Source organism: Macrotis lagotis, chromosome 4 (assembly GCF_037893015.1).
Source record: "Macrotis lagotis isolate mMagLag1 chromosome 4, bilby.v1.9.chrom.fasta, whole genome shotgun sequence".
Lineage (NCBI taxonomy): Eukaryota > Metazoa > Chordata > Mammalia > Peramelemorphia > Peramelidae > Macrotis > Macrotis lagotis.
The window spans coordinates 230,147,576-230,166,202 of record NC_133661.1 but is presented as its reverse complement, the minus strand read 5'-3'; the positions used below and the strand labels follow the sequence as shown (position 1 = coordinate 230,166,202).

The window sequence follows — 18,627 nt, the reverse complement described above, 5'->3', positions numbered from 1 at the left end:
ACCAGGCAGCCCTGAGTGTGAACAAATATGCATGCAGAACATAGAATAAGATCGTGCCCTAATTGAAGACTGTAAATTGTGAAAAAAAATTGTAACATTATATTATCACTTTGTTTAATAAATGCAGTTTCTATTCAGGCTATAATACCTGCTACATATTGACTGTCTACAATCAAATTGATGGGATGAGGGATGGAAGTAGCAAAAGTAGTAGCATAGTTTGTTCTTTTGAGTAGAATCAAAAGGAGTTTTCTATGATTTTTAACAATTTCAATGCTGGGAAATAAATAGAGGCCCTATGTTTCTTTGTGGCATCAGTATAAACATTATAACTTTGCACAGGTTCTGTTTTCACTATCTTTGATTAATCCCAAGGCCACATCTGAAATAATGATTCATTAACAATGGGATCCCAGGACAAAATTTATTATTAACAACTATTTGCCAAAAAGGATCTTCCACAATAAATCCTTTTATAATATCTAATGAATATAGTGTGTAGGTGTTATTAGGTGTTCTTCCACTAATTTGTAATACTCGGGAATTACACTTATGTATGATCTGAGTTAGCATACTGGCATACATAACCAATGTTTTTCCTTGGTTTAAACCCTTATATATCCATTCAGCAATTCCTGTCCCTTGATAAATGACAGCAGTAGGCATATAAGGAGTATTAAGTACAGTAATATCAAGTGTAATACTGTGATCAATTCTTATGGTATAAGTGTTTTTCAGGGTTTCAATGAACTGAGAAATGGCTAGAACAGCCTCAGGAGTCCATTCTCTTGGTGAATTTAAAGCTGGATCACCTTTTAACATTTCATATAGGGGTTTCAAGGTATCATAAGGCAAATAGATTTTTGGTCTTTTCCATTGTATTTCTCCTAGTAGTTTTTGTCTAAATGTGAGGGTATAATATTTATTTTTGTAGGATTGATCAATTGTCTCAGATAATTAATGGGTGGATGTCTCTGGATTTTTTCAGGAGCTACTTTGAGACCGTGACATGCTAAAGCCTTTTCTAATTCCTGTAAAACTATCTCTAAAAGTTCAACATTATGATGAGACACTAGTATGTCATCCATATAATGAAGAATAATAACATCCTTGAAAGTATTTTGGATAGGCTATAATATCTTTTCCACAAAATATTGACACATTGTAGGGTTGTTCTTTATCCCTTGTGGCAATACCCACCACTGAAACCATTTCATGGGTGAATTTAAATTAACAGAGGGTATAGAGAAGGTAAATTTAATAGCATCCTTGGATATAGAATAAAAACAATTTTTAACAGCAATTACCCATAAAGGTCAATTTTCTGGAATAATGCTGGCACAAGGGAATCCAGCATTACTATAGTTCTTTTCCATAGAATTCCATAGAATTGTTTACAGCCCTGAGATTAGTAAGCATCCTCTATTTTCCCAATTTCTTTTTAATAGCAAAGACTGGAGAATTCCATGGTCTGGTACTTTCCTTTATATACCCATTCTCAAGCCGTTCTTTAATAATTTGTTCTAGAGCCTATATTTTTTCTGAACTAAGGGGCCACTGATCTATCCAGAGGCTATCCAGATAGCCTCATCTGACTTCCATTTTATCTTAGGAGGCATCAATTGTTCTTTTTGTTCCTTTTCTACAGTGGCCCCTAAGAAAAATCCGTCAAGACTTTGAGTCCCACTTGTGTGAGCAAGTCCCTTCCCCATAAAATCATTGGGAAGCCCTTGTACCACATCAGGTCCAATTTTACCTTGTTTATTTAAGTTCCCAGTCTAAATAATACTTTGATATCTAAGTGTCCTGTAATTCACCTACACCCAAAAAGCTGATTATCTGTAGCCTCCAGAGGCCAATTATGAGGCCAAATGCTAATTGGAAAAATAGTTTTATCAGCACCAGTATCTAGCATCCCTTTAAAGTTTCTTTTTCCTACTTTTATAATAATCATTGGTCTTGAGGCTTGAATCCTTTCAGCAAACATTCCTAATGTGTGTGACTTACTGATCTTAGTAAGTAATACTCCTTTGGGCCACTACCTGATTATCATCAATTTCTATATGATTTTGTAAGGGATTAAAAACCGAAATCTCTTTTCCTTTTAATATAGCTACTTGAACACATAAACCAGTATAGTCTGTACTTGGAGCATTTATTACTAAATATTCATTATCTGTTCAAATTTCTTGTATGGGTAAAAGAACTATAGTATTGGCCCTGATTAAATAATTCCCTTGGGAAGGAAGATCAATTAAAATTGTTTCCTGTGAGAGGTAAACTTATATTTCTGTCTTAATTCTTTTGTCTCTTGATTCACTTCCATTTCTACCCCTAACATTCCCCATTTGTTTTCCTGGGCAAATGGGATGTGGCCCAACATTGAGTTTAAATGGCATTCACTTTCCCAATGTCCTGCCTTTTTACATTTAGGACAGGGTTTGGTTGGTCTATTCCCTCCTCCTTTATCACAGCAGTCTTTATGTGTCCAATCCTGCTACACTTGAAATATTTTATGCTACTTTTATTAAAGCCCCTAGTCATAGCTTGAGCCATGATTTCTGCTTCATATGCTGCAGAGCCTATGCTAGAATACCTCTGAATCATCTCTTCCAATGAAGCATCCCGTCTGCTCCCTATTAAGGCTTTTTTACAGTCTGTGTTACAATTATTTCTTACCAGTTGTTTCAATAGAGTGTCTGTACCCAAGGTGTCCCCCATACTCTTAGCTACAGCATCCTGCATTCTGGCTACAAAGTCAACAAAAGGTTTATCAGGTTTTTGTATTATAGTGGCAAAGGGTTTTTTTACTTTCTCCAGATACAGGGACCCTACCCCAAGCCTCTATTGTACATTTTGCAAGTCTTTCATAAATTTCCAAAGTATAGGTGATCTTCTGACCTTCTGTATAATATTGTCCATTTCCTGTCATTTGCTCAAAGTATGTGTTACCATTCATTAGATTACCCAGATTTAATGAAGCTGTGACATTCCTGCAATGCTTCATAAATTCTTACATCCATGCTACTGCTTCACCAGGTGTTAGACAAGCCTTACTACCTTCCAATCATTTGGTGAAAGAACATAAGTTTCCAAATTTTTTAACTGCAAATGTGCATATGGTGATTTCACCCCATATTCTTTAACTGCCTTCTTTAACTCTTTTATTTGACTAATAAGAACCACATTATGTCTTCTGATTCAAGCTTGTTGTCCAGTATTAGGATCCACTTGAGTGTCTTCTAAGACAGGCATCATTATTTCCAAACCCATGAGGTTTTCTCCCTGTTGTAGTGCCTGAAATAACCCCCTTTTAAGAGGTGATAAGCCTAATTCCTTATTTTCTGTACTAATTAATGATTTCTTGAACTCTTTCGGGCTGTCTATGGGTTTGTTCATAAAGCTCTCAACCAGCTTTTGACCTATTAAAAGCATAGTCAACTGACTGCATTTTTCCACTGATTTCTTTTTCTAATCTATCCATTGTTTCCTTGTTAACCCTTTCTCTTTCATTTTTAAATGGACCCAAATCCGGATACAGTAAGTTGTTAAGGACCAGAGAGCTGGGCTTCTCTTGACCAGACCTAGGAACAGAAGTTTGCATTTCTGTGTTAAACTTCCTAGGGCATTGTAAGTTCGATTCATCTGCATAAACAGGTCTAACCAAATTATGCATAAAAAAATTCCTTCAGTGACTGATTCATGCTTATGAAGTTCAGTCATTTGTTCCCCTACTATGATCCAATCATTCATGTCACTGGGCGTTCTTTCTAGCACCCAGGGGGGATGCTTTATACACTACTTCTAAATATTTCCTAATATCTCTGATTTGTACTGTACAATCCTGTTTCTTTAAGGCTTTATATAATAATCTTATGTGCGTGTCTTTATCTGAAACTCCTAATACTTCTCCCACGATAAGAATATTCTTACCTCACCAGTCCATACACAGGGCTGTAGCCGGAGACCTCCTGGATTGATGGAGGCTGATCTGCCCTGTGGTTGAAGTCCCTTGATGATCTTCCCCTACCACGTTTGGCACCAAGTGAAATGAAACTGTGCACCAACTACTTTGAGTTCTTTGACCAGCAAAGAACTTGTTCTCAGCTACAGTGAAAAGATGAGAGACAGGAGACTCTTTTCCTAGGAACAAAAGACCACTTTATTCAGTATACTTCACCTCTACATATCTTGCCAATGCCCGTGGACAGCACAAACATATCCCATGAGTTAATCAGTGAGAGCCAACCATACAAAAGGATAATAAAGTTGTTTGTCCAAATTCTTGGCATACTTCCTTATCTTTACAATTATGCTATATATCCTGTTATCTTAGGATGAGCCAGTTCTTGGGCAAACACAAAAGTAGGAAAATGAAGATGTCCTAAGATACCAAGCCAGCAGTACTGCAAAACAACAGAGGAGCAAGAGGGTCTTGGAGACCTTTGTCCTTGTTATCTCACAGCTGTGGGTCTCAAGGATCATTAACAGGTATTTAACAGGAAGTGCTGTCCCTTCAAGCTCTCTTGCTTCTTCCAGTTTCCCATCCAGAAGGATGGTTCTTTCTGTGGCTCGTCTTTAATCCACATGGAGCTCCATGGGCCTTTCTGTGCAGCTTGGTTAAGCCAAGTCACTCAACTTTCCAGACTTCTGCTGAGCCTGGTAGCTGGCCTGCCAAGATTAATTAATAATCTACTTGGTTTTTCCTTAATCTCGTCTTCACTTTCCTATTACTTTCTTTTGTATTGTAACTTCTTTTAATAATTCTCTATTTTCTTTCTATACCTGCATTCCCAAGCCAAAATGTGATTCTTCACAGTGGATAATAAAACACAATTGGCAATATTAATTTACTTTTCTATTTTTCAAAAATAATTTTGATGATTCCAGCAATACCACTACTGGTCTATACCCTGAAGAAATTATGGAAAAAAGGGTTAAAACATCACTTATACAAAAAATATTCATAGTTTGTAGTGGTAAAGAATTGGAAATTAAGTGAATATCCTTCAATTGGGGAATGGCTTAACAAAATGTGGTATGTGTATGTCATGGAACACTATTGTCCTATTCAAAACCAGGAGATAATGGGAATTCAGGGAAGCCTGGAAGGATTTGCATGAACTGATGCTGAGTGAGATGAGCAGAACCAAAAGAACACTGTACACTCTAACAGCAACATGGGGCTGATGATCAACTTTAATGGACTTGCTCATTCCTGTATCCAGAGAAAGAACTGTGGAGTTTGAACAAAACCAAAGACTATTAACTTTAATTAAAAAAAACTGTTACCTTATTTTGTAATTTTGTTATCTTTTATGCTTTATTTTTTTTCCTTAAGGATATGATTTCTCTCTCATCACATTCAACTTAGATCAATGAATATCATGGAAACAATGTAAAAACTAACAGATTGCCTTCTGTGGGGGTAGGGGGGAGGGAAGCAAGATTAGAGGGAAAAAATTGTAAAATTAAAAATAAATAAAATCTTTTTTAAATAAGTAATTGATGATCATTACTTTATATTTTATGTAATTAGTGGTCTATATGTGCCTTTCCTGTCTCATTCCTATTTTGTTTTACATGTCATTATTTCCATTAAGATTCCAGACCATTTTCCCTTCTTATTGAATTCTGTTATTATTTTGTCTAACTCTAAAAAAAAAAATCTCTCTGGTTATCAGATTGAAATATTATCAAATCTGCAAATTTTATACCTCCAGAAATAAGAGAAGTCTAAAAGAAAAAGATTGAAAATCAGTATTTCCTGTATTAATTTCTGGAAGAATAATTCCAGGAATCAATATGTCAAATTACATCTGGGACAAAGCTCTCTGAAAATAAAATGGGAAGCCAAATACCTTTATCAAGGGAAGGGAAAAGGTGGAAGAGGGAGAAATTATTGGAACTTTAAAGCCAGACTAACAAAACTTTCTTTCAAAATTATTCTTTAAAAAACAAGCAAACAAACAAGATCCACACCAAAAAACAAAGAACAAAACAGCCCTAACTGGGAAAAGCAAAACAATCTAATTAAAATATATACCCAACAAAGCTGTTGGTTTTTTAATTAAAATTTCAAATGAAGCCAGAAAAGAAAAAGCAAACAAACAAAAGTTTTGGACTATAATAGACCTCTTAAATTTGTATTGAAATTATTTTATTGTCTATGGTACCTTTTAGGAAGATATAGTTTCCTTCCTTATCTCTTTTACCAAGATCTATTTTTGCAGCTGCTTTGTCTGAGATAAGGATTGCTACCCCTGCTTTTTTCACTTCATCTGAAGCAAAATATACTTTGCTCCAAGCTTTTACCTTTACTCTATATGTATCTCTCTGCTTCAAATGAGTTTCTTGAAAGCAGCATATTGTAGGATTCTGGTTTTTAATACACTCTGCTATTCAATAACATTTTAAGGGAGAGTTCATTCCATTCACAATCAAAGTTATAATTATTAACTTTTTATTGCCCTTCATGTTATCTTTCCTGTTTGTATATTTCCCCTTATCCATATTCCCATGTATTTTATTTCTAAATACCACCACCTTCAGTGTTTCCTCTTTATATCCAACCCCCTCTTTTTTTCCCTTTTCTCTTTGCCCCTTCTTCCTTCCCTTCCTTCTGTTGGTTCTCCCTTTCCTCTCCCTCCCCTTTCCCCCTTTTAACACCTTTAAAGGTAAGATAAGTTTTTTAACTTAACTGAGTATATGTATGTTAATTTTAAGCCAATCATGAGAGTAAGATTCAGATGCTTCTTACCTCCTCCCTTCTTCCCCTCTATTGCAATAAGTCCTTTGTAATTCTTATTGCAATGACATTTACCCCATTCAGTCTCCCCCATCCTCCCATCTCTTTACTGTCCCCCTTTTTAAGGAGGTATTGTTTTTAAATCATTCTATCCATGTCACAGAAAGGTCATGAGTGTCCATCACTTCTGGCTAAGTATATTCTCTTTAATAGAATTACAATTATTGAGAGTTATTAGAGTCTTTCTCCCAGATAGGGATATAGCCAGTTTCATCTTATTGGATAGTAGCTTCTTGAAGAAGTCATGAGTGTCCACCACTTCTGGCTAAATATATTCTCTCTAATAGGGGTGCAGTTCTCTAGAGTTATTATTCTTTCTCCCGGGTAGGGATATAGCCAGTTTCATCTTATTGGATGGCATTTTTTTTTATTTTTTTTACCCCACCCTTTTTTTACTTTTTCATTTGTCTCTTGAGTCTCCTGTTTGAAGTCCAAATTTTCTATTAAGCTCTGGTCTTTTCATCAGGAAAAATTGGAAGTCTCTTATTTCATTAAATGTCCATCTTTTGCCCTGAAAGAAAAGGCTCAGTTTTTCCAGATAATGAATTCTTGGCTGCATTCCAAGTTCCCTTGCTTTGGGGAATATCGCATTCCAGGCCCTTTGATCCCTTAATGTTAATGCAGCCAGGTCCTGTGAAATCCTTACTGTAGTTCTTTGGTGTCTAAATTATTTCTTTTCAGCTGCTTGCAGGATTTTCTCTTTTATCTGACAGTTCTGGAATTTGACCACAATATTCCTTGGTGTTTGCATTTTAGGATCCCTTTCCAGAGAGGATCAATGCATTCTTTCAATAACTATTTTGCCCTCTGGTTCCATGATATCAGGGCAGTTTTCCAATCACTAAATCCTATAATATTAAGTCCAGGCTTTTTTTTTTCTCTTCAATGTTTTCAGGAAGACCAATAATTCTTAGGTTATCTCCCCTTAATTATTCTTGAGGTCAGTGGTTTTGCTGATGAAGTATTTTACATTTTCTTCTATTTTTCAGTTTTTTGGTTTTGTTTAACAGATTCTTGTTGTCTCATGAAGTCATTGGTTTCCACAGACTCTATTTTTTTTTGTTAGAGAAGAATTTTCTTCATTTACCTTTATTTTTTTTTAGGGTTTTTTTTTTTGCAAGGCAAATGGGGTTAAGTGGCTTGCCCAAGGCCACATAGCTAAGTAATTATTGTCTGAGGTCAGATTTGAACTCAGGTATTCCTGATTCCAGGGCCGATGTTCTATCCACTGCACCACCTAGCCGCCCCCTTCGTTTACCTTTTGCAATTCCTTTTCCAATTGGTCAATTCTATTTTTGTAAGAGTTTTCCATTTGAACAATTGAGGTTTTGAGAGAATTATTTTCTTTTTGAATTTGTCCAATTGTATTTTATAAACATTTACCAGCATAAGTAGAATTCTTGTCAATAGGAATTTTAAGCAAATATTATAAAATTTGAGAAAACCATATTGTAAAACCATGTAATTTATGTGAAATCTCATTGGTACCTAACTCAGTTTTTATGATTCTTTGTCCTTTCAAAATAAGATGCCCCCAAATTTTGTATCACCATTGGCATCCGTAAAGATGCCATCCCACCTATGGGCTTTGATAAGGTCCTAGAAAATAAAACTTCATTTAGAAAACTAACTTTGTTATTTCATTTTTAGCCTAGGAAAATTATGGTTAACAATATGCATGTGTGTATGTTTGTATTTCTATCTATCGCTAAGGAGTCGCAAAATGAGGAGTCCTTATTAAGTTTTGGCCTGTTGAAAATAAATATGTTAACCTTCCTAGAGTTTGTCCCAATCAGGGACAAAGGTTAGTTAGCAAAGTTTGGGCCTTGAAGAATAAAACAGAATTAGGTTAATATCAATATTTATTGATATTTCTTTATGTTGCAAATTAAATAGGCATGGGGATGGGGGTGGGGATCCTAGCTACAGACAGATCCACTCCACCCCCTCAAAAAATGTAGCCTTACAATTGGCTTTATATAGTTTTGACTATCAGAAGGTGGGATTGAAATGTCACCTCTAGCTTGTCCAATCAAAGAAAGTCATGGGCACCCAACTACGAATGTGTGGGGGCACCTCAGTACAAGACACAGGAAGTCAACATCAATCATTCCAGTAAAAAGAATACAATATCCTAAAAGACCTTCAAAGCAATGGAGGTAGATATCTGATTCTTGATGGGATAAAGATAAGCCTTGTTTTCTGAAAGAACTCTTTTCAAATGCTAATTACCAAGAAGTTTCTTTGGTATCTGTGAAAGATGACTTCAACTTTGCTCTTAAAACCTAGAAAAATATGTTTGCATGTATGTGTATGATTGTATTTATGTATAGATATGTATATATATATTAAAAGGACAAAATTCACTGTTCACACTATCTAAAACATTCCATGCTTATAATCCCTCACCTAATTCACTGGCTGTCCTTATTCTTCTCTACCTGTTGGTTTCCCAGGCTTCTCCCAAGTATCTATTCAAGTCTCACCTTCTGCAAGAAGCCTCTTCCAGGGGACAGGAAGGTTTACTTGATCAACAAAAGGGGAGGAAACAAACAACTGTGCACAAACAAAATTTGGAGGTAGTCACATAAAAAGAACATGTCCCTCTATGTATTTATATGCCTGTTCCAGGCAGAGGTCATATAGTCAATCTTTTTCAATGAATCAGGTTCCAGGTCTTCCAGGAGAGGCATTCTTTTAAGGGAGTCCTGTCTAAGCTAATGTTAATGGCTTTTCCCTCAAAGGCTATGTCACTGGAAATAATAAACATCAAACCCTATGGGGCTAATGGCCTCACTGGCATATTGTTGTGTTGCAGCTTGTCTTGTTTTGAGAATAAGGAGTCAAGCCACATTGCCTTATGTCTCAAGCTCAAATTTATTACTGCTTAGCTTCTAACATATATACTGTTAGGTCTTCTGGAGTAGAACAAAGAAAAATGAGGAAATAGGGAATGTGGCAAGCAGGATCTACAAACAGCATTTGCTTTACAAGATAAGGGGGTACATTGAGGGGAGGTGGTTAAACACAGCCTATGCTTTGTGCCCTTGGGCTGTGGGGCGGAAAGACCAACTCCCAAGTTCTCCAGCACACAACTTATCTCTCAGGGCAGCGTGCCAGCTCCTGAGATTGTGTCCAGGTGGCGGTTATTTGGAAATAACCTGTGTAATGGTCATTAGAATAGCCTGTGTTCCCACATTGTTGTCTTTTTGTTTAACATCCCTGATGTCAGACAGACCAACTATAGCAATATATATTGAAATATATCAATTTCCTATAATCAGAGCTTCAGGTGACTTCAGTTTTAAAGGAATCAGAATGTACCATGATTATGACTAATGTCAGCAAAGAGATCAAGAGAAAAAATTGTAACTAATTCTATCAATCACTGTACATGAACCTAAGGACTGTGGTATAAATGAAATATAATAAGCAAAACTTGAGATGTAAAAATATAATAATTCTAAATCACATTTTTAAAAAAACAACTCTTTACAGTAAATCTATTTAGTTATTAACCATACTTAAATCAGATGTAAATACAGATAATTGTTTCAGAATTCTTTCTAACCATTAGAGCATCTTAGATGACTTTAAATTTTCAACATGTCATTAATTCTAAAAGTAACAAAACAGTACTAGGAACAACCTTATTTCTAAGTAGAGTAACACATGAATTATTACATTTTACTAAACATAATCTTTTCAACATTATAATATACATAAGCCTACAGATCTAGCAGTAACTTGAAATAATATATATATATATATATATATATATATATATATATATGTTTTTGCTAGGCAATGGGGTTAAGTGACTTGCCTAAGGTCACACAGCTAAGTAATTATTAAGTGTCTGAGGCTGGATTTGAATTTAGGTAGTCCTGACTCCAGGGCTGGTACTCTATCCACTGTGCCACCTAGCTACCAAGAAATAATTTATGTTTTCACAAAAGATAACTGTGTGGAATGTGGGAATATTTAGTTTCCACAAGAATGTGAAGGGAGAGTATTAGTTTACATTACAAAGACTGGGGTCTGCCTGTGTCAGTGCCTCTGAGCAGGTATGTGAGTGTAAAACAAAAGAATTGACCCCAACTGGATCAAAATCTGAGATTAGAACAGGTCTGCCCCCATCTAATTTTGCGTTAATCTAACATCTGTGTCCTTCTCCTTTGTGTCTGCTCAAGGAGGTTACTGTTCACTCCTATGCTCATTAGTATGGGGGGCGGAATGTGAATGTATCAATTACATTGTGACCCTGGCCAATAATTGGCACAAAGTGGAAGGAACAAGTCTTTCAAACTGCATATAAGACCCAACATTGCCATGATTTAGAGCCCCTTTCCATAAGAAAGGACATCCGACTTTGAAAATATCTATCAATAAAAGATATTTTATTGCATTTATTTAAATACTTATCTGGATTAAGTTTTTATAATGAGCCATTGATAACAATACCAATTAATTTAGGTGTAATATCTCTAAACTTTAAATAAGGGTGAAGGGAAATTAAGGAAGTTACAAAAGTTGATAACATAATTGATAAAAATTTATAAACATTAAAGAATATGAGAGTCTATTAGTCTTCTATTATCAAATTGCCCTCTATTCTTCAAAGCCCATCACACCTGTACAAGTACTGTCTGATTATTTGTTATCTCTTCCTGGACTCAAAGTATCTTGAAGACAGGGTGAGTCTTCTAACAACCTAACTACTGTCTTTCTGAGTTTGCAATTAACTTAGGGAGAAAAAGTCCACAATCCTGATTTCTTCTGACCATATAGGCTGATATTGCCAAGAGAAATTAGCCCTTATTACTAAGAACCAAGAAAATAATTATTTGAAACAAGAACAATAATAACTAACTGACATGCCAGGTTTTCACAATCACATAGAAACAATAAGTCACTCAGTACATTTAATAAAAATTTCAGATAGATATGTTTTCCCCACCTCATCTTGTTTTCTTTCTTTTTTCTTTTTCTTTTTTTTAGGTTTTATGGGGTTAAGTGGCTTGCCCAAGGCCACACAGCTAGGTAATTATTAAGTGTCTGAGAATTTGAATTTGAACCCAGGTACTTCTGACTCCAAGGCCGGTGCTTTATCCACTATTCCACCTAGCCACCCCCCTCATCTTGTTTTCAGATAGCAAAAAGTTTCAAAAACTTTCTGGGCCATAAAAACCTTGAGAAAGTGTTGACAATGTATTCTCTGACCTACTACAATTCACACAACAAATCTTTACAATCTTATTGGTAAAGGTCTAAATCATTAGATGTAACCCCAATTCATTCACTCTATTTACTATCAATAACACAATTTAAAAATTCCCAAAAGTTTAGTTTGAATTGGTCCTGATAAAAAAAAAGCTTAGATTACAGAGAATAAACATTATAACATACCACTTAACATTCCAAAACTTTACCTAATAGAATATTCAACGTTCCAGAGATTCATTAAGTAAAATAGGTTGGATATAATTGTTATCAATATTAGATTAACTTTACGATAAATTAGCTTATAGATGCTTCCAAATACTACTTTCTCTTGGTTAAAGTAAGATTTTACACAAACCTACTTTCAAATGTCAACTTTCAAATGTAAACCTTCAGAGACAATTGGACTCAGCTTTTCTAAGCCAGAGAGAACCAGGAGCAGCTCATCTGATGTCTGAACTGAGCTTTTAACAAGCCCTTTAAATAAGATAAAATTTCCTAACATAGGTGGCTTGAATTTTAAAGTAGTTACACTTAATTAAGGAGATAAATAAGAAGATACCATTCAGTCTTTTTCTTTTGCTGCTAGCAGGGTTTGCCTTTAAAGGCTTGCCTTTAAAAAGCTTCCAATAGATATTTATCTTGAACACTTTCTCTAGTTTAAATCTGATTTACTAACTTGATTTATAAAGGGAAATACTATCTTTTCAGTTTTCAATTGAAACCAAATTATTAATACTAGCAAGTATTCACTAGCAATTGAGGCCTTGAGATCTTCAATGATGATGCCCTAACTCAGATGATAATCTGTTATTGATTACTTATTAATTTTAAATTGGTATTTTTTAAAACAAATCTAAAACCCAAATAAAAAGGAGTAATAAACATTTTAGAATATTTATTTCATTTAGACTGGGCCAGACATAAATCAGTCTACCCCAAACATGAACACATCCTAAACCATTTCAAATCTGGGTTGCACACTCCCAGAAAGGTTTCATTATTATCTTTCAAGTTATATACATGTACACAAACACACACACACACACACACACAAACACACACATATATACACACTCACAAATATAGATATCATTCTCATTAGGACAAAGATTACATATTAATTCACTTATGTAGCCAAATTTTAAGTCTCTGGACAGTTCATTAAACCCCAAGAATAGTTCATTGACCTCTTCTTAGTTCTCCAGGACATTAGTGAGGAAAGAAGGGCTATTGGGAGCTATAACAGAGACTTGTGATTTAAAATATATACTTAAATATACACATACATACAAACATATACATTTATATTATTATTTTTTAATTGTACTAGTTACAATTAGTACTGTACTACTTGTGCAGTTTAAACAGTCAATCAGTAATTAAAAATCCTTGATGTAATTAAATATATTTTTAAATTATCTTGCACAGATCAAACCCAGTTATCTAATTGCAGAGATAAGAATAAAAATGTTAATATTCCTATAACAAATACTTCCATACTTCATGTTTTAAAATATTTATTTCACTTAGCTAGTTCACTGCTAGGATTCACAAGTGCTTGGTGTTTAGAATTTAGCTTTTTCTTATTATTTCTTATAAGAGCACAGCTTAATTGAACTCAAATCTGAATTCCCCAGTCCCAGAAAAAGTTCATTAATTAACTTTGGATTATCATTTCCCATATAGATCTTTTCATTTATTTTAAAAAGAAAAGTTAGAAAACTTCCAAAACAAAATTTAACCAGTTAATGACAAGCTGTTAATTTATAGAAACCCTCTTGGAGATGCCCAGGTTTTTAGGTCATGCTGACTGCCCCACCCTTCTTTTCATAGGAGGGGTTTTCCTAGATAGGTAGGAAAGCTTGTGGTAAAACCTTAGTAATGGGAGTCAGGGTTGGGCAGCCCCATAGGTAGACCTGTGAAAGGCTGTACCTCCAAACAAGTGACAGAAAGAATTGTGAATGTAGCAGAAACAAAATCTTTTAAATGGGTGGAGGTTCCAGCTCTTGAGATTCTGCCTCCCTTGGACACTGTTATTTGTATCATGTCCCTATTTTTCCTTTCACTTAACTTTGGCCTGGTTGCTGGTCGGCAGGAAATAATATGTTGAAATTGGAGATCAAGCACCTTGAGACAGGAAGGACCAGTGCTTAGCTTGCCATTGGGGGATACCTGGTTCCAAGTTGTATGACTGATGCAGAGAACCATGGACATAGGGCGTGTTGAGCCAGGTCTCACAGGTGCTGGAAACACACCCCTTCCCCCCAAAAGGCAAAATCTCCAATGGGGACTTGGACCACTCCCAATTTACCACCTCTCCCCATGAACCCTGAGGGGGAATTTAAAGAGATTTTGGGAGGGGATTGGGCTCTCTTGCTTTTCAATCTTCTGCTGGGCTGCCAAGATTAATTAGCAATGCACTTGGCTTTTCCTTAATCTCATCTTCACTTTCCTATTACTTTCTTTTGTGTTGTAACTTCTTTTAATAAATCTCTATTTTCTTTTTACACTTGCATTCCCTGATCAAAAGAGTGATTCTTCGCAAGTGGATAATGGATCAAAACTTAATGTATAAAACATAATGGAGCAAAATCAAGCAACACAAGGAAGAAGATATGGGGCATTCCTTCAGACCTTTGAAGAATTTATCCCAAATGCTGGAGAAGTGGAGTTAGAATGTCACTTAAACTGGGGACAGGATTAGCAGCTTCTGTGTTCAGGGGCAAGGACCCCTCACTATCTCATTTTCTGCCCAGGTCCAGGCCTGTGCAGTAGCAAGGAGAAGAGAGTTTGTAAAAAGAAAGGCTCCATTTCTCCTCTGAGAGAGAGAGAGAGAGAGAGAGAGAGAGAGAGAGAGAGAGAGAAACATAGACTGAGGTCAATATAGTATGCCTGAGACTCATTCCTGAAGCCACTGAATTAACACAATCCTTGGCACCCAGACTTCGGGATTTCAAGAGATTCCAAGAAGCACTTTCTTTGATGGGAGGGAAAGAGCAGGTAGAACAGATTAGGCAAATCAAGGCAGGGAATGTACTAGATAAGTAATTATTACTCCAGAAACAAGAAACCAAGCCAACTCCTTTAAAAAAATCCAGATTTCTTAGGAGATTAAAAAGTCTTTTTTACAACTATCCTCCAGCCAAAGGGGAAAAAGGAGGGGAAGATTCCTTCTAACCACCCTAAGGAACTCTCTCTCTCTCTCTCTCTCTCTCTCTCTCTCTCTCTCTCTCTCTCTCTCTCTCTCTCTCGTTACTGTCCATGGATAGGACCACTGGGAAAGAAAAAAAAATCCGTCTCATAAACTCTGGTTATTAAAATCTTCACACCAATTGGATTTTAGCCTAAAAAACTTTGTAAACATCTCACTGCTGAACAAAAACTATTGGTGTGTGGTCCTTGGGGGTCCAAGCAAGATCCATCTGACTCTGCCTTGAAAGAGGGGAGCTTCAACGCACAGCATGCTCCTTGGGGATCTGAGCAAGAGCCATGCAAAATGAGGGGTGCTGCAATATTAGTGTCCTGTCTATTGCTTCTAGTCACCCCTAATAAGCTCATACAACATATACCTCTTTTCCCACAATTTCCTGGTTGGGGGAAAGAAGGATAAAGTGAGAAGGCCAGCTAAGAGTACAATTTGGTCTGATCTGGAAGACTTGGGCATGGTTCTGGGGTCCCTCACCTTCTAGAACTCCAAGCAAGTTCAGGGTCACATTTAATCCCTTCATGGGTCGGCAATATGATGATGATGGAGAAATTGGTGGGGCCATCATAAAGGTGAGAATTCTTTGAAAGTGAAAAATTCAAGATGAGCCCTGAAGCTGGAAAAGCTCAGGGTTTTTAAGTCTACAAAGTTCACAGATTAAACTTTTCCCAGGAGAGACAATAAGCTGCTTGAGGACAAACTGAATAACAAAGATCTAGGAGAGAATGCCTGAGGGAAAGAGAGAAAGGAAAACCACTTTAAGAGCTGGCTGGGATTAGATTGGAGTGAGTCCAGTCTGGAGGGGAGTTTGGACTGATTTTATAGTCTTGCTTACTTCCTGTCTAGGGAAGAGTGTGGAAAAATTCAGTCAAAGGGGGATCCCACCTCTAGTATGAGATTGAAGTCTGTACTTATTCTGAAAGGCAGGAAACTGGAGGGAGGGGTAAAAGGAGGAGTGGAGGTTGCTCTTATCTTGTAGAATTTACATTTAACAATGGAGTTACATTGAACAATAGGAGGGAATTTACATCTGATTAGGGTCCATTCAGCTGAGGGAGCCCTCAGAACACATTAGATAAGCACAACTTTTTCTTAATGTTAAAAACTAGACAGATATTTCTCCTTCTATAGAAGGAAGGATCTGGGAAAAAACTACTTCTGGCTTCTCTATCAAGGGAATCACCCTCAACTTAAAATGGAGTTGTATATTAGACATTCCTATTGGACCAGGAGGAATGTTTCCTACTATCTCAGGGCCTTTGTGCCTTATTAGTTATCCTAAAAACCTCCACAAAGCATGAGAATCTTTAGGGAGATTCAGATTTGTTATTAGAAAGGAAAAAAAGCACACAAAATTGATATTTGTTTGAAGGTTATCCCAACACTGTAAATGTTTAGAGAACATTAGGTTTTTCATTATGTATCCTCGCTGAAAAATGGAAGACTAGAATCTATTATGAATAGCCCAGATACAAAGCCATGTGCCTAGAAGATGTCCACAGAATAATGGGTAAAGGTGGAGATGATGGTATTTATGATAACCCTCTGCAAATATTTTCCATACTCATAACTTTAAAGTTGATTTACTTCTGCTTCAGTCATCTAGTGAAAGCTAATATAAAGGAGTTTCCATGAATGGTACACTCATGAGGAAAATGTTTTGATCCTTAGCATACATTGTAAGAGATCAATAAAGACATGATTTAATTTTATTTAGTTTCATGAGAGAAAAAAGACATTCTGAAAATCTCACAATGTACTAGATGTACAAACATAACTGGGGAAATGAAATCTTCAAAGAATATTAAAGTGGAGTCTATTCAAGTAAACTCAATTCCAGTCTTTCCTTGTAGAAACCACTGTTGAAAAGGATGAATTTTTGTTTCCTGTGTGTTCAGTGACCACAAGAATGATTTTCTTCATGTAGTAGTTGTTAGAGGAGTAGGGGAAGGGGAAGAAATAGAGAGGGGAGAGAGAGAGAGAGAGAGAGAGAGAGAGAGAGATGAGACTAATTTCCCTATAAATTACTCTGCCGTGATAGTGCAAAGGAGAGAGCACTAGATTATGAGTCAGTAGTTGTTGCTCAGTTATATTTGCCTCTTTTTGATCCCATTTGAGATTTTCTTGGCACGGATATTGGAGTGGTTTGCTATTTTCTTCAATTCATTTTACAGATGAGGAAACTGTGGAAAAGAGGGTTAAGTGCCTTGCTGAGACTAATAAGAATTTGAGGCTGGATTTGAGCTCCATTTTCCTGACTCTACCTCCTTCAAAATGATTAGTAATCTGTGTATACCTCATTTATATCTCATCATAACCTGTATTCATGCTTCCTAAGAGCAAGGCATTGTGAGATATTACAGGAATGCAGTGAAAAAATAAACAACAGTCCAAGTACCCAAAGAATTTCTCACTCAAATGGTACAACATGTAATAAAATTATTATCCCTGTTATTATTTGAGGACAGAAAGAACACTTGCATCCAGGAGACCTGGAAAAGACTTTAAAGAGAAAATGGCAAATGAGCTGAGCTTTAAAGGGAGCAAAGATTCTAAGTGACAAAATTGAGAAGGAAGTGAATACTAGGGATGTGGGACAATCTATACCAAGATATGTATATCAAAAGTGGAATGCCAAGTTCAAGGAAAAGCAGGTATATCAGTTTGACTGGAATACAGAGTGTGGTGACAAGTGAGGACATTACTACTCTAAAACAGTCAATATCCTAAACACTTTGGGAATATAATCTAATTTGATCATCACAACAGTAGCAGATATAGCTATCCTCACTTTATTGTTGGAAAAATTATAGATAGACAGAGATTAAATGACTTACCTAGAGACACACCACTAAGAAGTGTCTGAGGATGGATTAAAACTCATGAAGATGAATCTTCTTGCTTCCAAGTCCAATGCTCTTGCTGAAGGAGAAATATTAGGGAAACATTCATCTGTAATATTAAGGAAATATTATCTGCACTTGTCTGGCATTTTCGGTGGAACTCTGACTTCTATCACATTGTTCAGGTTCATCTGAAATATAAATCCACTGAGCTAGCAGGAGCAACTTCAGCCCCTTATCCATTACCCCTCCTTTACCATTCTAGCAAGTAGCTTGACAAGGTGTATGCCTGACCCTAGTCTTGTCCAGGTATTGGCCACTCCCTGGCACCTCCCCCGGCTCCTCCCAGCACTGGTAGCTCTCCCTTTCTCTGTCATATGCTAATCCCTGCTGATTTCACACTGACCACTATCTTGTTCCCCTTTATATCTTTCCTTCTTCTTGCCTCCCCTTCTCCCAACCCAACTCTATCAAGACTATGTTGACCTCAGCCCAGCTGGCAAGCATGACCTTTCAGCTGTCTTTCTTTTCTTAACTTTACTATC

General features: G+C 36.2%; 1 long non-coding RNA gene across 2 annotated transcripts in view; it reads right to left on the bottom strand.

Moving 5' to 3' along the window:
• Positions 1–18,398, bottom strand: part of LOC141522272 (uncharacterized) — a 43,966-nt gene extending 25,568 nt beyond the window's left edge. For both annotated transcript variants that reach the window (XR_012478177.1, XR_012478176.1), the window contains exons 1-2: positions 18,077–18,398; positions 3,934–4,143 (exon numbers count right to left, since the gene is read on the bottom strand). This is a non-coding gene — a long non-coding RNA (uncharacterized LOC141522272). The remainder of the gene's footprint in view (positions 1–3,933; positions 4,144–18,076) is intronic.
• Positions 18,399–18,627: the final 229 nt, after the last annotated feature.